Below are 12,951 nucleotides of genomic sequence, written 5' to 3' on the forward strand. Positions count from 1 at the left end.
CAATAACTGGAGATTACTATTCGACATTACTGATCACTTTACGGGAAAAAATTAAAGAGAAAAGACGCGGAAAGCTATCCAAATGTGTTTTGTTTTTGCAGGACAACGCCCCTGCACACAAATCTCATGTTGCCATGCAAAAAATTCTTGATTTAGGATTTGAATTACTAGAACACCCACCTTATTCACCAGATTTGGCTTCGACCGACTGCCATCTTTTTCCTCAACTGAAAAAAAGTTTAAAATGTCGTAAATTTTCTTTCAACGAGGAGATAATAAAAGCTGTGGAGGTCTGGTTTGCATAGCAAGAAGAAACATTTTTGTTTGAAATGTCTAGAGACGTTGCAGGTTCGTTGTAATAAAGAGGAGAATATGTTGAGTAATGAAATATTTTGACATTGAAATTTTGTTTGGTTTTATAGTAGGCTAACAATTTTTCAATATATCCTCGTAAATGTTTTATTTTAACTTCGGCGGAGATAACGATAATAATTTTGAAATTACGGCATTTAGGTATAGGGACCATTAAATGAAAAATAATAGGTATTTCTTAAGGATTTCGAAAAGCGAGAAATATACAGGGTGATCCATTTTAAATAACAAAGTTTATTATGTTTTCATTGTACACAAAAATTTAGAAAAATCGTATAGGCCGTTTCCGAGATAATTGAGGCGTTCCATACATAAAACACTCTGTGTATATGAATACTGTCTACAATTTTTGCATTTCATTTTTGAGCAGTACTGGTATATTCTAAAAGAATAAAACCAAATTGTTTGATTATTATGTTATGCGTATTTGTTAAATTCTTATTGAGAGAATCATTGTTGAGACAATATTTTAACATGTGTTTATTTCGAGTACTGGTGGTCGAAAATTCTTTGTTGAACATTCACATGTCACACATTTTTTCCTAAAAATAAACTTAATTAAATTAATCTTTAGTTGACTGTATACACATTTGTGCAGTTACGTAACCAAGTAATAATAATTTTGCTATTGTGCATTTTCTTTTGCAAATTTTTAAGCTTGTTATATTTATTAAAAATTGTACAAGAAAATGGACAATTACTTAGTCTTAGTTATTTCACTATAGTAAATAAATGTTCCCTCCTCTACATAAATATAATCACTACATACCTCTGTAGATCCATTATTTTGCTTCATTAATGATAGAATAAACAATAACACCATACAATAATTCTTTTAAAATGTTCTTTAAAACGTTATTAAAACAAACTAAATCACAAAACGGAATTCTAAAAAGAATGTCAGTTGAGAAAATTGGATTATCTTTCAATTTCGACGCCGTCGTTGGCGTTCGAAGTGTTCGGGTAAAGTTGGTATCAGCTTGGTAAGCGATCTTCCTGATTGGCTCGGAATGTGTGCCATTTAACGAATGCTGATATTAGCATTTACTTTGTTTCCCACAAGCGATTTTTTCTTCAACACACCGTCGGGTGCCGGTGTTTTGGCCTTGTGTATGTTGGCTCTTGAAGCATCTTTTTCCTTGCCTCTCTACTCATTGTGACTTATAAAATACTGTCACAAGTCATTGCAAAAGATTGGAAGCTTTCTTTGAAAAAGCCCTGCGGATCCAGGAGAGGGAGATCAACAACTCAAATATTTACTATTTGCTGCCTGTTGAAAAAGTGCTATGAGCACAAAATTTCCCTAGACCAGATCTTCATAAATTACAAACCATCTTATGACGGTGTTGATATATGTTACCTCTACAGCACCCTGCAGTTTTTTGGCATTCTTCTGAAACTTATTGGCCTGGTGTGGCTGGCGTTAGCTGAGACCAAGAGCAAAGTGAAGATAGCGGGAGAGACCTCACGAGAATTCCAAATAGGACGAGGTTTCTGGCATGGAGACGCCCTCTCGTATACACACTTCAACCTGAGACTAGAACGAGTCAACAGAAATATCGAAGTTAATAGAGGAGAACTTTGCTCAAAAGAACATTGCAGCACCTGGACTACGCTAATAACATTGATATACGTATGAACTGAAAGAAAGTTTGAGAGCTGGAGGAGGCCGGTATAAGTTCGAAAAGCTATCGTCGTTTAAATACTTGGGATCACTAGTGATCGAAAATAATGACAACTCGATGGACATAACACAACGTGTGAAAGCGGGAAATAGAGCATAATTCAGTCTCCAACGACTACTAAAGTCACATATACTGTATTGGAGAATGAGAAAGCGGATCTATCGCACAATTCTCCGTCCGGTTGTCTTGTACGTTAGCGAGACCTGGGTGTTAGAAGTGTTGGCGGCTGTTCAACACGTAGGAGCGAAAGATCTTACGCCGAATATATGGAACAGTGTGCGAGTAGAGCGTGTGGCGTAACCGAGTTCCACTGGCTCTATGAAGACCGCAGCCTGGTGACAGAAGTCAAGTGGGCGAGACTCAGATCTCTAGGCCACTTGGAGCGTATTCTTGAGGAGTGGGGGTACGCAAAGCGTACCGGCAAAAGCTCGAGGGCCAGCGACTGCCTGGGTGACAGCGCAAATGATGGCTGGATGATGTTGAAGAGGGTCTTCGGGAGCAGATGTCTTCAGCTCTGTCTGCCTGCGGAAATGGTATACCTATAGCAGCTGCTACAAAGGTTTATTGTTGTAAGACATTCTGTGGGAAAAATTTCATGGAAAATATCCTGATTGGAAAAAATGGGACCTTCCCCAATGTTTCTCTTAGAACAGGAAGGAAGAATTGTTGAATTGATTAGCAGATGAGTTGAAGAAAATCGATCTTGATGCAAAATATTACAAAATCGGATGCAATGGTTTCGTGTTTGCCATCCAAATTCATGCCATGATGATTTTTTTTATCTTTGATTGAAATCATTAAAATCATAGTATTTTCAATATTTTATTTATTCCAATTTTGTTATTAGTTTAGCAATATTAATAGACTGTTTGCCACTAGTACTCAGTGATGTCTTACTTTGGTCATTCCATGTTTAGTAAAGGACCATTTGTACCTTTAAATATACAAATGCATATCGAAAAAAATAAAAATCGTTAGAAATAGAAATTAAGTCATGTTTTCCTCATTTTTGGTTATGTGAAATTGAAATATCTGCACTGTCTGCCACTGGTTTTCTTACCTGATTGTCCTCTGAGGAAAACTAACTTTTTTGATTCTGGATTGTGCTATTTTTTTATAGTTGGCAATTTTACAGAAGAGGAAAGGCTTAATTTCGGTTATTTGGACGAGCTTTGCATAATAGGGTGGAGTGTAAAGATTGTTCTGAAATCGGATTTCATCTTCCGATCCCGCAACCGGATGTTTATCTGTGCTATCGCCAATTAGGCTATAGTAGCAACTTATTTTGCCCGTCCTAGGCCCATCCAGTGATGTGCGTGCGTACCATATGGCGGACACCTGTTAGGAACACTAGCGCTGTTTTACAAAGTGGTCGGTGACTGCCAGATACATTTTGATTTTTAGTATATTTCGAGCACTTTCGCGATCGATAGGTGATAACCGATTTCAAACCGTATTTTGTAAATCTGTATTCAAAACTTGACTTTTTCATAACATAATAATTTGTCTAAAAATGGTAATTTTTGTTAAACTTTCATGTAGTTGCTTGATCGGAAACCATACTTCTAAAGGAAAAACAATTCTTATTACCGATTTTCGAAGCCTATAGGGAAAAAATGCGATAGGAAATGAAAGAATACCAAAATTTAAAAAAAAATTGATTTTGAAAAAAATTCAGATTCTTTATAATTTCATGAAACTTTTTGACCTATTGCGCAATGGGGAGATTAACTCCGATTTCAAAAAACTTTTTTTTCCATACTGGCAAATGGTACTTTACGGTATCCTTGTACTTTACAGTACTCTTAAATTCTCCCAATCCCGTTTGAAATAATTAGAAATAAAAAATCAATTAATATCAATAACTAAACTTTTATTCTAATTTTTGAATGTAAACAGTAATGGTGCAACTACTGTTACGTGAAATCTTTATTGTAGGAATTACTGGGTGTACTTTTTTATTTTCAATAATGCTGGAAAATGTGTGTTTTTGGTTTAAAATTTGTACAAAAGTTTCACTCCCTTGTATCATTCTTGCTATTTTATTGTTGCTCTCAACGGATTCTTCCACACATTTTTCAGTCACATTTATATCATCCCTAGCGTTGGGCAACAACGTTGACGAAGTCCTTCTGAAGCCAATTCACCTGAATTCACCAATTTTTTAAGTGCCCCACCAACAGTGTATATTCCATCTCTTTGATCTATGAATTTTCTGCGAATGTCTGCAGCCTACCAAAAATGCTTTTAGTGAAAAATGTTTTCGCAAATTTTTATATTTTCTGAAAACATCGAGTAAAAACACATCGAACATGTGCTTTTTGTGATTAATAAGAACCACTTACTGAGAAACAGTATCCTATGCATCGTCTACTTCTAAATTATAGGTGTCTTCTCATCGACAACCTCTGGCAATGCCAATTAATGCAATAACTTTCACCTGTCTGGGGCGTCCCTCATAAATGTTCTTCCTTTGTTAGCACCTTCGACTGACTCGGATGGTAGTCTACACTTTGTTGATTTAAAAAAGCTTTTAACTTAGAACAACGGGAAATGTTGACATTATCATTAACCATAATCATTGATTTGACCATGAAGTATGTAGACCATTTTAAAGAGCTATTTGATGTTTTTGACTGAAAATTTAAGGTTTGAAAAGAATGCTTTTAAAAAACAACTGTTCTTACCACATCAGAAGAATAAAACAACAAAATCACATTTTCAGCAGCACATTTTACCTCGTATTTCTTTCGCATATTATTTTTCGTACCTTTTCGAAGACTCAATTGGAATAATTTGCCCTACTGCTTCCGCACTTTCCTCAGCAATTTTATTTGAATTATCAGCCATTCTTTCCGAAAATATGTTTTGTATTTCCAAAAATTCAATATGTCTGTCTGTTAATTCACAATTCATCGCGTGACTTTCCACAGTCATAATCTGATAAAAATTGTAATTTTTCAGATACTGATAACGTTTTATATTTACGTTTGGACATTTTGTATTATTCCCTTGTTCTTGTCAACACCTGAAATAGTACTGACAAACAAAGCATGCGCGAAATGTATGTAAACAAACATGTCATAATGTGTTAAAACCTGATTAATTTGTCTCATTTTTACAGATAATTGAGCTACAAAGTCTAAATTATAGAGGTAAACATAAAAAAAGTCTTGTAATTCAGATCTCATTTAACAAGGTTCAAAAAGTCCCATTGACAGAGGTAATTTAATGAAAAAGAACCGAGACCTCATTCCAACTCTCAATAATAGAGGTTTCTCACTTATCCAGGTCCCACTTAACCAGGTTTCACTGTACATATTTCAGGCTAAATTCAACAAAATTAGTAAATAATTTTATAGTTAGATTTGTTTTACGCCAATAATTATGTTTTGAATTAGGTTTTTCTCATTTTATATGTTACTTTCATGTTAGTTTACTATTTAGTCAACATATTCGTCTGTCATCAGAATATTGGACAGCTCTGTTTTTTTAAGATTGAGAATTATGTGTATAGATTCAGGCACATTTACTTTTATAGACTATTTTTTCAAACAGAGCCCTTGTTATCTAAGATGTTTCTGGAAGTTACCTTTTGCACAATCTTTATAAATCAAAGATTTCATATTATGATCAACAATGGCACGAATAGTGATATTTCTTGACTTAGGCAGTTCAGATGTGTACAAGATGTATAATCCTTACCCTGTGCCATTTTTGACCAATTTGAAAATTTATTTCGTGCAATGATTTTTTGTTTGAGTGGCTATGCTGGATAAACAATTCTGTATGTTTTGATATCAATTTTGACCTAATTATGGGAACTATTATCATGAAAATATAAACAGAAAGTGTTTAAATGGCAACAGGAAGTCCTTGTAGGGGTTTTAATCTACAAAAATGATAACACAGAATAGTAAAATGTGAATGCAACTTTTTCTAAAAAAGATTATAATTCAAAGGAAAATATTTACTTGTTTTGACCTTGAAATAAATCTATAAATATGTTTTTAACCATTCATATCTGAATAAATATATGCCAAAAAAATTTAAATCACATATTTAACTTGAAACAAGTTTGTTTTTAATTTCCTTGAGCTAGTCAATTAAAAAATATATAATTATTTCATCAGGTATTGCATTTCATTGGCACACTGATAATTATGTTTTCATTGTGTACAGGGTGTTTCGGGACTTGATGCAAAAAATTTGGGAGTAGATGAAGTGAAAATAATACGGTGACATAAAAAAATTGTTCATACGGCTCATCGTTTCTGAACGTTTTAGAACTTATATTTAAGTATATTTTCTTAATTATACTTTCGAAAATTATGAATATTTAATGGAGGATTCCGTATGTCCATGTAGTGTATTTGACAGAATAAATAATTATACACTACTATCTGAAGACTAGGGTCGACTCATGCCTAATGGTTAACAATCCGTAACTTTTACAGGAACAAAAAGGTACTCTGTATTTAACTCGATAAAATTTATGGCTTAGGAGAAATGTAGATTTTTACATCGTTGTACATGCCAACGAATCCGTTCGCCATAAAGAGACATTCTGAAGAAAATTTTCATGAATTGTAATTATTTATCGAAAATATTTACGGGAGTGATTAAAATACAATCCAACATTTCTTGGAGAACTAATGGATAAATAAATCAACATTTGTACTACATACTATCGAAGATCATATTACTAGCATTAGAAAAAACTTGAAAGACATTAATAATTACTTTTCATTTAGTAAGCTACTGTGAAATAAGCAACTACCTGATGTTCAATTAAAGAGTAAAGTTAATTAGTTTTCATTATTTTTTATAAAAGATATTATGGAAAGTGTCTTACCAAAAAAAGGTGGCTAAGGTCAACAACTAACTAAAAGAACACCAACTTTAGAGCAAAATGCAGTTGATGCTGTCACACAACTATCGTACGCAAAATGTCACTACAATTTTAAACGCATCAACAACAACTACTCATAGGATTCTCCAAGAGCAACTACTTTATTCCTTTTACATCCAGAAATTGCATGCCAAGTAGAGTTTTATCCAGCAGGAATGGCCTACGATCGTTAAGAATACATTTGTTGGAAAAGTACTGTTTACTGATGAAACAGTTTTCACACGTTTTATTAGTTCCCATAATTTACATTTATGGACAGATGAAAATCCTAACAAAAAAAGATCGAATTTGTGTTAATGTGTGGGCAGAAATGGTGGAGAATAATTTAGTAGGTCCATATTTTTTGGATAATAATCTGAATGGTCAGCGATACTTAGAGTTTCTCCAAAATAATTTCCCATATATGTTGTGTGACATTACTATAAACATTCGCAGAGACATGTAGACATAAATCCCCTCCCAACTTCCTAATCGATGTAAAAATCCTTCTTAATAACATTTTTCCTAATAATTAAATACAACGGATCCATTTTTTTACGGTAGAGTAGGATAGGGTTCAATTATAAATGTTTGATTGTGTTTTAATAACTGATATAAGTATTTTCAATACATAATTACAATTTTTGATAATTTTTTTCAGAATTTCTCTTTATAGCGAACGGTTTCCTTGGCATGTACGAGTACAATGATCTGAAAATCTACATATCTGCTAAACCATAAATTTTATCGAGTTAAACATAGAGTACACACTATATAGACATATGTAGGGCTCAATGTGTCAATAAAAGTTGTTGATACAGAAACACTGCATATATTCTATTTTTTTATGTGAAACATCCTACATAACGTAATCTTGTAAACTGAGAACCTTTTTTTAGAAAATGTAGATAATGCAAACACTAGCTTATGATCGGCAGTTATCACTATGAGTTATAAATATTTATTTTCCAAAATTCTGTTGTAGTTTTTCATAGTGATTTCATTCCTAGTATAACGTTTATGCAAGTCTATCTTGCCAGATGACAAGAAAAAAAATTAAAAACAAGTAACAAGTTGACTTCATTTTTTTTATAATTAATTCATTTTATATTTAAACCAATTACCTCAATTTTTTCAATGATAAAACATTATACTTCCAATTATTGATTTTCTCTTCTTGAAGACATTTGCTCAAAAGCTCCTTCTATTTTACAACAAAACTATCGATTTGATCGCAGATTAGGATCCATATATACTGTGTCCCAAAATAGATCGAACAACTCTTGAAAGAGAATCAGAATTCACGATTTAAATTTTTATTCTTTCTAGTTTTGAAGATTAATTTCTTACATAATTTTAGTTTTGAAAAAATGAGTATTTGTACATTCTTAAAAAAGCCTATTTTTTGAGAATCAACATTTATATATGTTTACATACCAAACATCAAAATCATCGGTAAATAATATTTTTTTATTACAAATCAAAGACCGTACTTTTACTATATACGAGGATGATACCAGAAGTATCTCTCCAAACAAAGAAAACACAAAAATTTTGGGCGAAAAAATTTTTTACATAATCTTCTTTTAGCTCTGTACATTTTTCCCAGCGAGGTTCAATAAGTTCGATACTCTTCTTATAATAAGCATCATCAAGCTTCACAAAATAGCCATTCTTTGCCAACATCACCTCTTCATTGTTGGAAAATCTTCGACCCTCGAGCCATTTTTTCAAGTCTGGGAACAGAAAATACTCAGCTGGTTTTTTCCTTCTTTGCAGCCGGTTCTCCCTTTTCAGTCTATTGTGTTGATTGTCTTTTTGTTTCGGGTGTGAAGTGATGGACTCATGTTCCAACCATGGTCATGGAACGGTGTAATAATTCGGCTTTATTTCTGTGAAACATTCTTAAACACTCGATGGAAACATCTTCACGATGTTGTTTTTGTTCTATTGTGAACGGACGCGGCACCCATTTTGCGCGCAGCTTTCTCATGTCCAAATTTTCAGTTAATATGTGATGCTTTGAAAAGCCTATTACGTTTGCTAGCTCGAGCACTTCCAATCGACGATCATACAGTATCGCTTTTTGAATTTTCTTCAACATTTTTCGAGTCGTCATCTCATTTGGTCGACCACTGCGATGCTGGTCTTTATAGGCCGTACGGCCTCGTTTAAACTCTGCTGCTCAATATTCCATTGTTGACAACGCAGGAGCAGTCTCACCTAAAGTAGAATCTAGTTCATCTTTTCTATTGGTTGGGTTAAGACCTTTCAAATAAAATTGTTGTAAAACATATCGATGACCAATTTTTTCCATGTTTACAAATTCACTAAAACTCTCACTGTTGATAGCTGCCAAGCAAATACTAAACAACGTGGTGTCTTCAAACGTGTAGGCTAGGTACATCTGAGATCATTCTCGTATGGTGTTTCGTCTTCCCAAAACTATCGATATATGAGTGGAGGCAATCTCTATGACGTAAATCAAGCAAAACTGTATTTCAAAAAAGTCGATGTACAGTATCATATAGGCTAGGAGTCATCGGACTTCTCCTTATTGAAGGAACGTTAAATCAGCGTACGTACTTCCAAATTATACAAAGATCTATAACATAATGACTTTCCAACTCATTCTATAGAAATAATTATTGATTGACTGGATAATCAATTTGGTGGAAGTTGGTTTGGAGAATGAGAGTAACATGTTGGCCTACTGGTTACCCAGGTCCTAAATTAATGGATTTTTTTATATGAGGAGAAAACAGTGTTAGTAACTAGTGAATAAATACAAGCCAAGTGTGAAATTTTTTATTATAATAAAAATTGTAGTTGATTTTGGAATCTGCTATTACCTTTTTCCATATTTATCGCATAAATGATACTTCACTCTACAATGATACATACGTGATTTTTCAAAATTTAAATTCAAAAATAAGAATTGAATTCGAGAATTTTTCATGTCCTATCTCGTTCTACTTCTCTGTAGAATCTGTAACAGTCAAATTTTCAAATTTTAGTACGTCAAGTATAAAAAAAATCTATTTTAATTCTCTAAAATATTCCATGAAAAATTATCATATTGAAACATTATTAAGTATGGTATGTGCAATTTAAATTTTCCAAATTTATCAAATTATTCTTGTGGGACATATTTCAACCAGTATTTTCACTTTTCAATAATGAACTTGAATTTTCTAAATTATTTTGGTTCAAGGGCGCTTGTTATGATTTGGCAAACCCAGACTGTTTATTAATTGAGAGTACGTTCACCTCTATAAATCCATTTATGCGGCCAAGTTCAACAATGAGATCACCGATTGTATCTATCACAGAAAATTAGTAATGCATCGATACTGGTGTTGATACTTCAATTTTTTTCAATAATTCAATCGATTTTCCAGGTTTTCACTAGAATATAATAAATCTAATAATATTATGATCTAAATTTTGGACAGGTGCCGTTTGTTCAATTATCTACCTGACACTTCAGAACCTTATAGCCAAATTTATTCTAAAATCCTGTCTGTATCAATTTCTCTATCATTGAAAAATATTAAACAAATTCACAGTTACTTAATTGACATAATTTTCTCCTCCAATAAATATGGAATGTATTAATTAATTATTGATACAAATTACATTTAAATACGTTGGGGAATGAGGGTCACATTCGACCAATTTTAAATTATTAGTGGGAAATTAACTTCAATTTTGATTATGTTGCTGTATCAACAAGGCACAGTAATCTATACACCTCAATGTAAAATTTACAACATATGGCACAATGTGCCCCATTAGTGACGTACTTTCAACAATGCAGTATTAACCAAATATAAAATAAGGTAAAAAAGCATTTTCAGTTTCGTTGAATGCTATAACAACATTACAAATCATAGCTAATTCACATTGTATTATGAAATGTCAATACTAGAAGAAAACAGCGCGGATATTGTGAAATGAAATTGCATCGATCAACAGTTGCTAAACCATCAATCACTGGATACACAAATTGATAACATGGTACCTTACGACGTAAACAATTTGCTTTGCCGAAAATCAAAACAAACCATTTTTTACCTTTAAAAACTCACCCCCTCCCACTTCCCGAACTCAGGTCGCCCGTAATTCATTTTTCCTTTCATTTTTATCATATTTCCCTGCGTTTCAAATGGTTTTCATATTACTGTAATCTTTGGTTTTAAAAATTCTCGAGCCTGGTCTAAAAGTATTATGAGATTTTAATTTCAATTTAAAAAATTAACAATTAGGTCACCACGTCAAAACTATTGACGTCACCAGAAGGTATATTTTGAGAAATATTAATTATTTCTAAATTAACGAATTTAGCCCATGTACCAAATTTCGAAATCAGTTATATCAAGTATAATTTTTAACTTTTATCATAATAAAAAATTCACATCACTCATTACTACTGGTTCAATATTAATTATTGATAATTAAATAAAAGTAAGATAAAAACTTTCTATTAAGTAATAGACCCCACTAATCCTCTCCTATATCTGCTCTTTTTCAATACTCTAGTCTCTCTAGTTTGATTGAACTTGGCGAGTTAATATATTTTCCAATATTTCACTATCCATCGGAATGTTTTCCAATCCAATATTGTAATGTCTGGGGACTATCTTTCATCAAACTGATTATGCAGCCAATCAGTAAAATCTTTTGTATAGATGGAGCAGGGCAACCCTCATGTTGGAAAAAATAAGTGTGTCAAATATTGAAAGGAAGTTCCTCAACCAATTTGTTAGTATTTTTGCTGATTTGACGTAACACTTTTTTGAAATAATGTCTTCTGTTTACTAAAATTAACCTAAAAACAAATCGAACTATAATCGCCTTGCTTCGTCACCTTCTTCTGAAATGTGACAAATTTTGAGTGTGTACGGAGAAATTATGTTTACTTTATAAATGTTTTTCATTTCTGTTGGTAATTACGTTTCGATTTAGGAGTGACATTTTGGGATCTGCATCTATTGAATTAAAAGCAACTAAAGTTTTTTTAGTAGTATTTTCTCTGAACCATAACCATATTTATCGATGTTTCACCAGTTCCATAATGCTGAATCACATAAACTTCACATCCAATACTAATATTGTTTCCAAAACCAGCTCCAGTCCAATAAAGAATATTTTGACAGTTCATTTTACATATTAATAAAGTTATATTTAAAAATTTGTACTGTCTTTGTGAAGATATTTGTGGTTGATTTGTGGAAAAAACAAAAAAATATAGATGACCGATGATATTGAAGTTAGGTATAAGGATTTAGATGTTGATTGTAGACAACTTATTTGAATAAAATTTTGTAATATTTACCACATAAAAGACACTGTACTGCAAAGAAAAACGTTTCTTGAAAATTTCCAGAGGCTCGGACTTATCTTTTACCAATCCGGTACATTCAGGGTAGTATATAATAATTGTTTTGTTTCTTTAATTTCTTACTTCTTAGACCTTTTGATACATTAATGCATCTAAATGTTCTGGATTTTAGGTCTCTTCTGATCGAAATGTCAAAATTTTATCGGTCTTTGAAAAAATATAAAAGAAACTAATTTCAAATCATAAGAGACCTAAAATCAAGAACATTTAGAAGCATAAATATAATTCTTTTGTGGACAAGAGGCAGATTATTCTGAATAAAATATGGCAATAGGGCCAAATATACATTAATATAATATTTCTGTGGAATAAGATACTAAGAGTTGAAACAATCTATCGGAGTTTTGATTAAATTATCGTATTTGGAAATAAACATATTTGCCTTGAAATTTTTATTAATTTATAATTACGTTTGTATTTCCTTGTTGCGTATTTTTGGACTTTTCCCTCATAAATAATTCATACAGAAATAAATATTGACATTAATTCTACTCATACAAACTTTCCAATAATAGTTAATATCAATGAATACAAGGTTAGATAATTTTTATTGTTCAAGGTAATTGCCAAACAATAAGTAATTTTTCATCTTTAATTAA

The 12,951-nt window shown here is 32.2% G+C and overlaps 1 protein-coding gene across 1 annotated transcript in view; it reads left to right on the forward strand.

Annotated features, from left to right (window-relative positions):
• The window catches only part of LOC130452719 (fatty-acid amide hydrolase 2), a 63,135-nt gene that overhangs the window by 10,366 nt on the left and 39,818 nt on the right, over positions 1–12,951 (forward strand). The gene's annotated exons all lie outside the window — the stretch shown is intronic.

Source organism: Diorhabda sublineata, chromosome 2, assembly GCF_026230105.1.
Source record: "Diorhabda sublineata isolate icDioSubl1.1 chromosome 2, icDioSubl1.1, whole genome shotgun sequence".
In the NCBI taxonomy this organism is placed as follows: Eukaryota; Metazoa; Arthropoda; class Insecta; order Coleoptera; family Chrysomelidae; genus Diorhabda; species Diorhabda sublineata.